Consider the following 14008-nt stretch of genomic DNA (forward strand, 5'->3'; position numbering starts at 1 on the left):
TGCCATTTTCATAGGAGTTAGCCTGTGTTACCCTCAGTGCTGTGGCCAAATGCTAGTTCAGATAATTTGATTCAGTCTATCTAAATTCCCCATGCAGTTTCACTTGGATGTAGTGTTCTTCCCTTCCTGTCCTGAATTATTGTTTGGTGTTTCTATATTGTCTCAGGCAGCTGCTGCATTTCATTGGTGTGTAAAACTCCTATTTCAGATATTGTGACACTTGTGTTGTGATTGTAAAGTGTGTAGTGATCTTGGGGTTCATTAAATAACAAACCAGTTAATGAGAAAGGAATAACATTTTTAATGAAACAAACTAGAGAGCTTCTGTGGTGAACTGCTGTACATTGCTACATTGTGTTCTCCACCCCAGCTTCCGGGGCACATCTCTAAATTCCTATATTCATAATACTATCCCTTATGAGGGAGCATCTCTAAATTATAATCTTCCACAAACATATCTCTACAAAGTGTTTTGAGAACCTGGAACTGAAAGGCAGTATACAAGTGCAACTTGCCATTATTATTGTATTAAACAAAATTCACCTGTCTTGATTTTACACTTCTCTTTTGGTCATAGTAGTTCTGCTGTAGTTTTATATACTACCTCTTCTATATTGTCCAGTTATCAGTTTGGCAGAGGAACTGTCATACCAGAGCAGACCAGTGGTCCATCCAGTCCAGTATCCTATGTCTGACAGTGTGTGGTTAATAGCAGATATACTGAAGTAGGGTAGAAGAAATGTCATAGTGGACAATTATGGAATAACTTGTGTAGGAAAAGCTTCATCCTGAATTCCATCAAATACTGGTTGGTTTATGCCCTTAATCTTGAGAGTTTATCTCTCTTCCAAAATGTTTATCCTATGCAGTGTAAATTTTGGTTGTATGCTCTCATTAGCTATATAGAGATATGATCCATTTTTGAGTCTTACTAAACTCTTGACCTCAATAAATCTTGTGGAAATGAGTTTCGCAGATTAATTGCTCACCATGTAAAGAATTTCCTTTGATCACTTTTAGGGTCTTTCAGATAAACAGCAAGCACCCATGTGTCATCTGCATACCATTAATTATTTTGCATATTTCTAGCACATAGTATCTTGTTAATCTCCTTTCTGAACTAAGCAGCACCATTCTTTTCGGTCCCAATGGAAGTCTCTTCATGCCTCTAATCATCTTAGTTGCCCTGCTCTGAACCGCCTTTGCTGCTGTTGTATCTTTTTGGATATGGTATGATTGGAACTGAAGACAGTATTCCAGGTGAGGGTCTACCCATTGATTTATATGTAACTTTTTTAGAGTTTTCTGCCCCATTCTTTTTCAGTCCTAATATTTGCTTTTTGTGGTTGCACATGGAATAGACATTCTAACTGAGCTGTCCACGTTGTACCCAGGTCCTTGGCTAATTATTTTTCCCTGAATCCGATCCATCTAATTTGGGCTAAGATGCTAAAAGTTAGTTGTGGGGACATTATTAATAGCTACTTCTCAAGTAATACTATTTTCAGTTCTTTAAGGCCAGTGAAATACCTGGTTTAGGGAAGAGGCCTGAACTTGGTTTCTAGTAATTCTCTTTGATCTCAAAGGGAAAGAAATTTTCTAGACAAGTAACTAATCTTTTGCACTCTTCTGTCAACATAGCTGCATCTGCTGGGGATTTTGTCGGAATAGCTATGTGAGTCCACACCCCTGACTGATGTAGCTAAGTACCCGCTGGAAATGATATGCCGATATAACTTTTAAAATATAGACCAACTTGAAGAGATTAGCAGATTTAGTGATTATAACCTAAAGAATTTATTACCTCAAGTAACCCTGATACTTATTTGGCTTTCTTTAAGGCTCTGTCTCCTGCTAACTCCGAAAATATGAAACGAAACTTTGACCAGATATTGCAGAAGCTGTGATTACATATATAGTTGTCTGTGATCAGCAATTGAAGATTAAATTGTCAAAAGATAAAGTCCTGATTTAAAAGGACTGCCTGGAAGTAAAAAGTCTGCTAGGCCCAGTCGATATGGGTAAGGCTTTTTTTTCTTTTTTTTTTTTTTCAGTATTTGTTTTTCAGAATACACCGTCTTGCATCCACGCACAAATAATGTTATCTCACTTTCTTACCTCCTATCCTGCTATCATAATTATCTCTTTGGAAGTGACATAACTATTTCAGAATCCCTTATGTTGCTATAAGGTTCATGTGTACACATCTTCATTTCAGATGAACTATATTCCTTCATGTAGAGTAGATCTCCCGCTGCTATCCCACACTGCATTGCTTCACATCTGGATTGGCCTGTCTAGCTACCTGTGCGCTCTCCACTGTTCCAGCATCATCTTGACCAATGTCCCTATGCCCCAGGGACCACTTGGTGCCAAATGGCAGAGGGCATTGGGGGTGCATAAGGTTGTACAGTGATCCTCTGGGTCAGCTATATGCATAATAGCTCACTGAAGGGTGGCATCTGAGGTCCCTACTGAAAGCCAGTAGCACACTGGTCACCATAGTCATTGCAAAATGTATGTATGGATAATATTTAAGGAATATCTATGTATATACCTATCTATGAATCTAGACTAAAAAATATATTCTTAAGGTCTTGGAGTTAAGTCAGGTCAACAGGAGGTGACATCTCAGAAGGTTCTTTTCAGGCAGGAGATAACAGACATCTATCTCCCTGTATGGTTATTTGTGTATTGTGTATTTTATGTTCCACAATATAGACCTATTTTCATACTGACCCACAGGCAAAATAAGAGATTGTGAACGTTAGTTATGGTATATCCTGCTGTAAAAGAAACACATTGGGTCCTTCACAGAGAAGGCAAAATGGATAGTGTGATTATCTGTTGGGGTAGGTTGCCAGGTGTCTGGTTTTCGATTGGAACACCATGTCAGAAAGGGATCCTGGTGGCTCCGGTCAGCACTGCTAACTGGGCCATTAAAAGTCTGGTTGGCCGCCCGCAGTAGGGTAGGCAGGCAGCCTGCCTGGCTCCACATGGCTCCTGGAAGTGGCCGGCATGTCCCTCCTCTGGGTTCTTGGCACAGGGGCAGCCACGGGGGCTCCGCGGGCTGCCCCAGCCCTAGGTACCAGCTCTGCAGTGCCCATTGGCTGGGAACTGCAACCAGTGGGAGCTGTGGGGGAAGCACCTGCAGGGAGGGGCAGCGCGCAGCACCACCTGGCCGCCCCTTTGCCAAGGAGCCAGGGGAGGGACATGCTGGCTGCTTCTGGGAGCTGCCTGAGGTAAGCACCGTCCGGAGCCCTCACCCCCTCCCATACCCCAACCTCCTGCCCCAGCTCTGAGCCCCCTCCCACACCCAAACATCCTCCAAGAGCCTGCATCCTGAACCCCATCCCGCACTCCAACCCCCTGCCTCAGCCCTGAGCCCCTCCCCATAACGTGAACCCCTTATTTCTGACCCCACTCTGAAGCCTGCACCCCCTCCTGCACGCCAACCCCGTCCCAGCCCGGTGAAAATGAGTGAGTGAGTGAGGGTAGGGTAGAGCAAGCAATGGAGGGAGGGGGGTGGGGCAGGGCAGGGGACAGGGAAAGGGTATTTGGTTTTCTGTAAATAGAAAGCTGGCAACCCTAGTTGGGGAGGGGGAGCATGTCACAGCCTGGCTGTAAAGCACTGCAAGAATTTTGAGTGAGCATTACTACAAGACAGGAGAGTATCTTGTTAGATAAGTCAAGATTCTAGGATGCATATTATGATTTTAATTAGTTTAGTCCAATACTTCTGCTTACTACTACTTGAATCTCTATGCTTAGTTAAGTAAACTCATACTTGATTTCACTATGAACCTAGCAAAATGCTGCATGTTAAGCTGAGCAGTGATCTGGGGTGAAACTTGTAAATTGGGGTGTAAGCAGTGAATCAGTGAATACTGCTCATGTGCAATGGGTCAGTTGTTGGACACTTTAGAAGGACACTCAGAGGACTCGAGGGTTGGAGGTGTGACATTGTACTCCATATATTTTATGGAAATATGCTTATGAGTGTGAATATGATGTAACTGGAATATGCTTTATGCAAAAGGTCTCTTGTAAGGTATCATAATAAAGTTATAACCTACTGAATATATTCCTCCTATTTGTATGAATGTATCATTCTTGTATCTGAAGCTAGAAATATGAACTATAAGTCTGAGGTCCTATTGTAATTATGCAAAGTGTGGGCCCTTAATAGTGATTTAGAATCTTGATGGCTCTCATTGACTAGGACAATTGGTTATAAATGGTTTATTTACCAGCAGGCCTTCCTGTGTACATGTGGGCCGACCCAGGAAGAATGGAGACTAGGGGTCTTACAGTGATACTGGATACCATTCCACATGATACTGGAATCCATCTTAATCCTTGTACTTTTCCATGGTGGTGGGGACAAGCAGAGACAAAAGATTCCTAACTTGTGCCAAAGTTATAAAAGGGGGTGGAGCAGGACAAAAGGGGAGGCCAGTTATGAGAAAACCCCTGCTTACTACCTGAGATGTCTGCTGGATCTAACAAAAACTGTACCAGGGAAAGGATTGGGCCCAGACTAAGAAGGAGTCTAGTTTGTCAAAGAAGCTTATTGGAACATCTCTGAGGGGGAGATTTACCTGCATTTAGTTTCCTACTGTATTAGGCTTAGACATGTATGTTTTGATTTATTTTGCTTTGTGACTTACTTTGTTCTGTCTGTTATTACTCGAAACCACTTAAATCCTACTTTTATACTTAACAAAATCACTTTTGTTTATTAATAAACCCAGAGTAAGTGATTAATACCTGGGGGAGCAAACAGCTGTGCATATCTCTCTATCAGTGTTATAGAGGATGGACAATTTATGAGTTTACCCTGTATAAGCTTTATACAGAGTAAAATGGATTTATCTGGGGTTTGGATCCCATTGGAAACTGGGTGTCTGTGTGCTGAAGCCAGGTAACCTGCTGAGCTGTTTTCAGTTAAGTCTGCAGCTTTGGGGGTGTGGACCAGACCCTGGGTCTGTGTTGCAGCAGGCTAGCGTGTCTGGCTCAACAAGACAGGGTTCTGGAGTCCCAAGCGGGCAGGGAAAACAGGCTCAGAAGTAATTTTAGCACATCAGGTGACAGTCCCAAGGGGGCCTCTGTGACCCAACCCATCACAGGAGGGTGCCGATCATTAACCTGTAGAGTAACAGCAAGTCAGGTGAGAGCAAGGTGCCTTATAACTCTGGGTACCTTGGAAAGCATCATGGTCCCCCTCTGTGTAAATACTGACACACACCCAAGTGCATCTCTTTGCACTGGTTCAAAGCCCATAGGCTTCAGCAGGCATCAGATTGTCCCCTTAGTGAGAGAAACCTTAAATTTTAATAGTAATCTAACACTACCACTAAACTGAATTAATAAAGTCATTTATAACTGAAATATTAAAAATTAATAAATGTACAATGATGGCATATTTTGATGGCCACCCAATCAGTGAAGTAACCCCCACCTCAATAATTTCACTCATTAAGGCTTGTATTAAACTACCTTGATTTAGACAAATCATTTTCTTGTGGCTCCTGTGTTATGGTAATCTTCTCAGAGTAGGATTAGAGACTGTGGAAGAATATGTGATGCATGCTGTCACTCCATTGTATGCAATCATTTGTAGTCTGCCCAGGCACCATTAAAGTATCTACTAGAAAATTTCCGTGGAAAGAAAAACACCTTAAAAAGAAAAAGAAATCTCTTAAATAAAAAAAAAACAGTTAAAGAGGAAGCTGCCATTTTGATTGTTTGCTTACGCAAAAGAGAGCAAAAAGAGCCTGCTTTTCCCTTTAGGAAGTGTTGAGAACTAAAATTTCCATGTTTTAATGAGCCAGCTTAATTCTAGTTAAAAAAGTATATGTTTTTGATAAATAAACAACCGTTTTGTAACTTCCTGGGTTTCCATCACTTTCTAATGGGATAGCCATGTATTTGTTCCTAGTTTCCAGAACTTAGAAGGATTTAAGAAAAGATTAGACATTTATGTATAATAAGTACATCCACAATTATATTAAACAGAATAAACATTTTTATGAGAGAGAGAAACTCTCATACTTCAGGAGATTAGCAACAATTGATGGAGGCTAGGAAGAAACTTCCTCTAAGGCAAGAGTTATTCCTAAATTGTTCACTATAGAATTTTGTGCTCCTTCTTCTAAAGCACCTGTACTGGGACACAGTCAGGCAGGATATGGGGCTTGGTGGACCACGGTGTAATCCAGTTTAACCATTCCTTTGTTCCTGTCACATAGCACAGAAAAAGGGACTCGTATTCTCTAGGATTCCAGTTCCTAGCTCTATCTTGCCCTCAAATGAGATATATAAAAGCAACGGCTGCATAAGACTAGGATATCATTAAAATCCTTTGATTTCTATGTGAACTGTTTCTCTAATCATTTCTAGTGATTTTATTGTTTAGAATTGGCATTTGCCAGTGTTAATACTAATGGAAAGCTAATCTACTGGTGATATGGCTGAGGTTTTGGAATGGTACACAGAAGAATACTAATGGATGGTTCTGTAGGTGGTATTGTAGTCAGAAATGTTTGAAAAGTGGTTCGAGCCACAGTCAAAACCCTTTGAAGTTCTCCTACTCCTAAACAAAACAAGGCAAGAATTAAATGACTGTACAAATTCTGTTTTGTACCTGTGGCCAAAGAATTGATTTAATACAGTGTCCTTTTGAGATACAGTATTGTGATGTAAATGTTGGTCTAGTTGGGTACTGAAGAACCTGAGGAGATGTCCATATGGCATTTCTATGGCAACTGATGATTGCCGTTTCCATGCTTCATTGTATTTGATAGTCCAAGTGCTGCAGTATTTAGTTTGTCTCTGGAATCTGACTTGAGAGGTTGTTTAGTTGCTCTAACTCATTGAGTGGGAATGAATTGGGAGAAACTGCCATCTTCTAAATAGCCTAACAGAGACAGAGATCTACTAAAAACCTCCTTTGAGATGACCTGACAAATTAAAAGGAGAGATTGTTGGAAATTCCCTGATGAGACTGGAAAGATACCAAGAGAATGTCTTGAGGGTATTAATCTCTGCGGGAGGACAATGATAATGATTCATAAAGTAATTAGATAAGGACAAGTTTATCATTTTTGGTTAAGAAGTTATTTCTGAATTTTTTGCTGAGTATATATAAAATGTGTTTTCCCTCTGTTATAACATGTGTATATAGTTCAACACTTGCTTCTATAATTTCTTGTACATATCTAGCCAGTAGTGTTTTATGTTAGACTTAAGAATAAACTTGTTTTGTCACTTTCCCTCACCTTCTGTCTGCTATTTATAACTATATAGAACAGTAATTAAGGAAAGAAGGAAGCAGTCTAATGTGACTGCCCTTGAAACAGCCTACGATAACACAGAGGGAATTCGGGATACCATTCTCTATGCAAGCAAAAACAGTTAATTGTCAATTAATTATTTATTAAACATCCCTCTAAAAGTGGATCACCCAAATTCGCTTGTTATAGGTGGATTTTGGGAGTGAAGGAGTCAGGTATAATGATGTCACTTTTAAAAAGTTGCTGTCATTATGTTGTTCCATCTATGGGCAGAATGCATCTTAATGATGGATAAAGTGTTTAATTTAACCATCTTTATGGGGGGAATTAAAAAGCAAAGTGAAAAATGCCGCATATAATAATCTCACACATCAGAGGTCTCCACAGAGAACCATGTATATTGTAGGACAGAGAATAGAAGAAAATAAATACTTCCAAATGTATTAAAACTAGGATGTACTCTTGTGTGCCTATCTTTTTTTTGAATGGTCCAAATTCACAATTGTTTACTTAGTGTAGTCTGCATATTAAAAAAGCTCTAACATGTAAAAATCTTCTCTTCATGTACCATGTTAGAAATCATGCAGATGATTATTTCACAAAGTGTTCTATTCTGTTCTATTCAGGTATTTTACCTCACCCAATGCCATGGTATCTGAATTCTTCCCAACAGCATTAAATGACATGACTAGAATCTGTCACATGTGGTTTACTCTTGTAGTTGTAGTCCCCGTTAGGTCAAAATGTTCTTCATCTTTCACACTTGAATCAGATAGTCTCTATTAATATTAGTTATTTTTTTCTTGCAGTAGTCTCTTCTTCAATACTTTCATCAAATTTGGTATCCAGATTATAGTGATTAGTTACCTCCAAATGTCTGGCGTCCAAAATGTTCTGTTGAATCAGTCTTGGAACAAATACGTAACATCTTGGAGCTCATTCCCGTATGCCTTGTTCACCAAAAAATTCCCATTGAAATGACAAAGTTAATTATTTTCTTTGTCATGGTATAGAGCCAAATGCAGCCTGTCATTGTGGGGTTAATATCACTTAAATTGTACACTCTTCCAGGCAAAGACCACCTTTTTGCTATATGTGTAAACAGTGCTTGGGGCCCTGATGCCTTGACTGATGTCCTCTGCATGCTGTTGAAATACAAATGATTAACCATAATAAGTAAAAACTACTCCAACCTTATCCAGATTCTCAAAGATCTTGGAATTTCAGGTGCTCAACGAGTCCTGAAAGAAAGTCTTTTATATGCACGCTTACCGAATAGGCAATAGAAGGTGCTGAATTTGGCATTTTTTTCTATGCAGTTGGACCAACCAAAACTCTTGGTTTGTATCCAAAAGTGAAAATACTTTTGAATGTTGAGGTCTAGACTTGACCTCAACAGCTCTCATCGAGTAGCTGTCACATTTGATAACCTAATTCAAATCTTTTAGATCTCTACAAAGACTTACCAAATTGGGTTTTATATGGTGACAATACTATTAACCCAACCAGTTGGGGTCTAAATTAGCTAAGTAACATCTAGCTTCATCTGTCAGTGCTAACAGGACTTTACATGGTGCATGTATTTTGGTGGTGTCATAAATTTAAAGGGAAGGGTAACCACCTTTCTGTATACAGTGCTATAAAATCCCTCCTGGCTAGAGGCAACATCCTGTTATCTGTAAAGGGTTAAGAAGCTCAGCTAACCTGGCTGGCACCTGACTCAAAGGACCAATAAGGAGACATGATACTTTCAAATCTTGGGGTGGGGGGGTGGGAAGGCTTTTGTTTGTTCTCTTTGTTTACGTGGTTGTTCTCTCTTCGGAATGAGAGAGGCCAGACAGAAATCCAACTTCTCCAACCCATCCTAATCCAAGTCTCCAATATTGCAACCAGTATAGGTAAACCAGGCAAGGCGGATTAGTTTATCTTTTGTTTTATGTGAATTTTCCCTGTGTTAAGAGGGAGGTTTATTCCTGTTTTCTGTAGCTTTAAGGTTTTTCCCAGTGGGGGATCCTCTGTGTTTTGAATCTGAATACCCTGTAAAGTATTTTCCAACCTGATTTTCCAGAGATGATTTTTACCTTTCTTTTATTTTTTTAATAAAATCCCTTTTTTAAGAACCTGACTGATTTTTCCATTGTTCCAAGATTCAGGGGTTTGGGTCTTTGATGATTTTGGAACCAATTGGTTAGGATATTATTCTCAAGCCTCCCCAGGAAAGGGTGTGTGTAGGGCTTGGGGGGATATTTGGTGGGGGGGGGGAGGAAGACGTCTCCAAGTGGTCTCTTTCCCTGTTCTTTGTTTAAAACGCTTGGTGGTGGCAGCATACTGTTCAAGGACAAGGCAAAGTTTGTACCTTGGGGAAGTTTTTAACCTAAGCTTGTAAGAATAAGCTTAAGGGGTCTTTCATGCAGGTCTCCACATCTGTACCCTAGAGTTCAGAGTGGGGAAGGAACCCTGACTGGCATACTGGAACTATGATGCATTATACCCTTAAAGCATCTCAGTCTGCTACACACCTCATGAAATTATTTAAGAATATCTTTTGCATGCTGTTTGTGGACAAAGTTATTCACCTTTTTGATAATCTGCACTTGATACTTTTTCAACTAAGCACTCTTTAAAACACTGTTGACTAGCATATGTCTACACAGACATGCCAATATGATTTTGCCTCTTGAGCTCATTTTGTGCATACTATATGAAACAAATGTAGCATTTGATATTAATAATTTTGTATGTACTTGGTATGACTAATTCATTTAGCTCCCGTATCTATTTTGAAATTCACTTTGCGTGTTTATTTCCAGTTTCACACACCAATCTGTTGCTAAATCCTGCTTTATTCATGGGACCCCAAAATTACCTCTGTTTTGGTAACATCGTCATCCAAGCTTTGTCTTGTAGCTGTACAGTTATGAATATGTTTCCTGTTTATATTTCTTTGCAACTTGTGCTGAGATTGACACACTCTGGCAAAATGATATATTTTATGAGATACATGAAACAGCACTCCTTGCACTGAGCACCTTCGTGTCATGTTGTGATTGCCTCCATATTTCTTTGCAAACAAATCTGGCCCCTATCATTTGTTTACTCTGGCATTTTGTCTATATGCATTCATATGTAGATGTACCCTTTCTTTCATGCCTTGATAATGCTTTCATTTTGGAAGCATAGATTTTACTAGTTCAGTAAATATTCACTGTTCTTAGAGTATGTGAGAACAGTGAATATAAAATATATATAATGTGTGGTATAACCCAACAGTGAGGTCAAAACAAGGTTATTATGAGAAATGAACTTGAGGATGTTGGGTTATGCCACACATAATTCAGTCTGTAATCACTCCCCCTGTTCAATGTTCAAATTCACATTATTTAGGTTAATTGCACTGGTCTGTAACATCATGGTCAATGGCCCTACCTTGTCGGTGGTTTCTCATAGAGAAAATGTGCCTTGGGCCTTATTCTCATCTCATGTATACCATTAAACTCCATTTTCTTCAGTGGAATTAATCTGTAGTTGCACAAGGATGACATAAAAATCAGGTCAATGTGACAAACTGAGTCAAAGAGCTACAAAGTAATCACGGCACAATGTCTTGACTATTCTTGGTGATGGTTTCATGGTGAAGTTGCATCCATATATAATAATATTTATCTAACAGTGTACTCACAGTGAGAGAATCTGAATAAAAGCAGTCATTCATGGAATACCCGGACACACTATATTGCAATGTTAGGAGATCATACCAAAGCTGGAGCCCCTTCCTGCTAGATACTGGCTTTATTCAGATTGCTGGCATATTATAATAATTGGACTTACAAATTTATTCTAATTGTGAGCTCAACTGTAAAAAGTATGTGAAAGTTCATAAGGTGTCATAATAACCTATAATAACAAATGTTGATGGGAAAAGGTGTGAGAAGGAGACAGACTGAATTAATCTAAACAAAAAGGCCTACTGATATAACTTGAAGACTGCATTGAAATCATGCCTGGTAAAAACAGAAGATGCGGAACCTGAAATTAATGAACCAAAATGGGAGTGTCAGGTATTAGGCCTAATTGGGGGACAAATAATGAGGCGATGGGCAGTTCCACCCATCACTCTCTTTTTTAAAGAAAGAAACTTTTTTTGGGGGGAAATAAGAACAGATGGAGGATACTGGAGCAAACTTCACCATCATGACTGCGACCTTCACCATCTCCTGGGACCCGGGTCTTTGTCATCCTAATTCTGAGATCCTAATGACTGGGCCACAGAGAGGGACCCAGATAACATCACTACCTTTATTAGCACCAGCTGAATCCCAAACATCACCTGCGATGAAATGAGATCAGACTTTTACAACACCAGCTCCAGCAATGACAGCTCCAGCTCATCTCAACTGACTTCTTCTCTTTTACCCCAAAGGACAATCATTACCATCTTTGATGGCATATAAGAGGCTGTCAAAACTCTCTCCAGCTTAAGGGAAAGGGAACAAAAAATGTTGTTAAAATGGAAATCTTACTTAATACTTTACATTTCAAATGCCTTAACCATTTCCCCATGTTTTCTGTATCCTTAATGGAGGGTTAAAAACATTTTTAATGGTGTGTTTGCCATGGTGCTAAGCAGGCTGAGGTCTCTGTATACCAAAGCCTGGACCTTGTTCAACTTTGGACAGTGACTAGCTTATGTTAACACCTTTGGCCCATTTATTGCATCTAAATTAATACAACAGGCGGCATTACTGCTCAGGATGCAAGTCCCATGCTTTGTAGCTGTCTGAGATGGTGTTTGGTGGCAAAATGGCTATGGTGCTATTCAGGCTGGAGTATTACTGCTCTAACCTCACTACAGGTATTAACTCTATAACAAAATCTAACTGTATTAGTTGGCTTTCAAAAACAAGCCTCCTGTTCATATTGACTCTTTTCTCTCTCTCCCTATTGCATTCATTTATTTAGGTGTACCATGTTTCAGTTGGTATAATTACATTATGGGCCCATATGGTGAACATAGGACCTAAAAGTCAACCCAATAATGTACAATACTGGCTACCTAGTATTCAACCTAATTAAGTCAGGACTTATGGAGACTTTACTCAGTAATGCTAGAGCACCTGTTTTAGTCAGACTAGGAGGTAGATTGCTAAAGTGAACCACCAAGATCTCAGTCTATGGCCTGTCAGCTAAATAATCTGTTACCTTTAAATTCACTACAATTGAATTCTGCTTCTTCCAACCTCATGGGAACACCACAGCTCCCTAGAATGGGAAGACTTCAGGCATTCATACAGTTAAATGATTGATTTGGTTGCAAGTGTGTTAAGCCAATGAGAGACCTTCAGTTGGATTTTGTAGGATTTTTAGGATTCCATTTGTATTAATAACAGAGCAGACCAGCATGACCAACCAGCATAGTTCAATGAAATACTTTCAGGTCAAATTTTGCCAATGATTTATCTTTTGTGAATAATTCTTCACAAAACCTAATGACTAATAATTTTTCTGTAAAACAAACAAACAAACAAGCAAAAAAGAAAACAAGCCCCCAAAATAGATTTTTTTCAACAAACATTCCCCTGTACTGTTTGATCATAAACACTATAGCATTTTGCTAGGGCAGAAGGGACATAGTATGAAACTGAAAGAAAAATAGCTGTAAAAAACTGAATGTCTAATTAAATTTCAGGCTCCAAGTTGAGAGAAATGCAAAAAATAAACAGCACAAATAGGGAAGAATAAATTAGAGTAGACTTTTACTTTTTTCCCCCACTGTTGTAATTTAAGTTTACAGCATTTGTAACCAAAATAAGACACTTTCTAATATGAATTTTTAACATGACAATATCCATTAAAATAACCCTCAAAAGGCTTTCACACATGTTTATACCCTATTAAGTACAAGCAGTGTTTTCTTTCTTTCTCTAGTATCTTCTGAAAGAGGTTAGTTGGTCTGATCTAATTTTCTTTTTTCTTTTTATCCAATAATACCTCTTTCTCTGAGGAGGAAGTTACATTTCCTTTTTATTGAGCAGATATAATTAGAGGTGAGCCATATTTTTCAGAGCTGCCGTTGAAAGTCACTGAAGCCCATCTCTCTTCCCTCCTCTCCTGCTACTTATCAGAAAGTAGACCAGGTACCATAACCTGATTGATGGCAAACTCCTGTGAGACTTCATCAGTGGTGTTTTCATAAAATGTTTTTTTCCTACAAGATTTTACAGAGTTCCTGGTTTGTACAAGATTTTTAGGACAGCAAATCTCTGACTTGTGTTTGATTTGGATATCAGACCAAATGGATATTTTACCAAATGGAAAACATCTAAACTTTTCTAATGAGCTTCACTGAAGGAGTGAATAATGTTACTCTTCCCCCATCTGAAGGAGGCATGATATATACTTAGGAGTAACAGGATACTCACTGGTAGCCTTTTGCATTTTTAATGTAAACGTGTTAATTTATGTTTGTTATTTAGTTGAATCAAATAAAGAGAGGCTATTTTTTAAAAATTAGTGAACTTTAGTAATCCAAAAAAAAATGATTGAATTGACACAGTGAATGATAAACTGTACTATTCATTCACATTGCTTTTTGTTGTATCCCATTCCTTTTTCCATATTTATATGTTGTTTCGGGACCTTGTGTTCCTGCCTGCCTGTAGAGAGCTTTGCTTGCTGCTATACAAATAACAATATAATCGTACCATGGCAAAAAT

General features: G+C 39.0%; 1 long non-coding RNA gene across 3 annotated transcripts in view; it reads left to right on the top strand.

Annotated features, from left to right (window-relative positions):
* The window catches only part of LOC141981391 (uncharacterized), a 140668-nt gene that overhangs the window by 48272 nt on the left and 78388 nt on the right, over positions 1–14008 (top strand). The window contains exon 2 of one of the 3 annotated variants that reach the window (XR_012637757.1): positions 1842–2021. The exons of the other annotated variants lie outside the window; for them this stretch is intronic. This is a non-coding gene — a long non-coding RNA (uncharacterized LOC141981391). The remainder of the gene's footprint in view (positions 1–1841; positions 2022–14008) is intronic. 3 annotated transcript variants of the gene reach the window in all.

The sequence above is a fragment of the Natator depressus genome, chromosome 2, assembly GCF_965152275.1.
Source record: "Natator depressus isolate rNatDep1 chromosome 2, rNatDep2.hap1, whole genome shotgun sequence".
Lineage (NCBI taxonomy): Eukaryota > Metazoa > Chordata > Testudines > Cheloniidae > Natator > Natator depressus.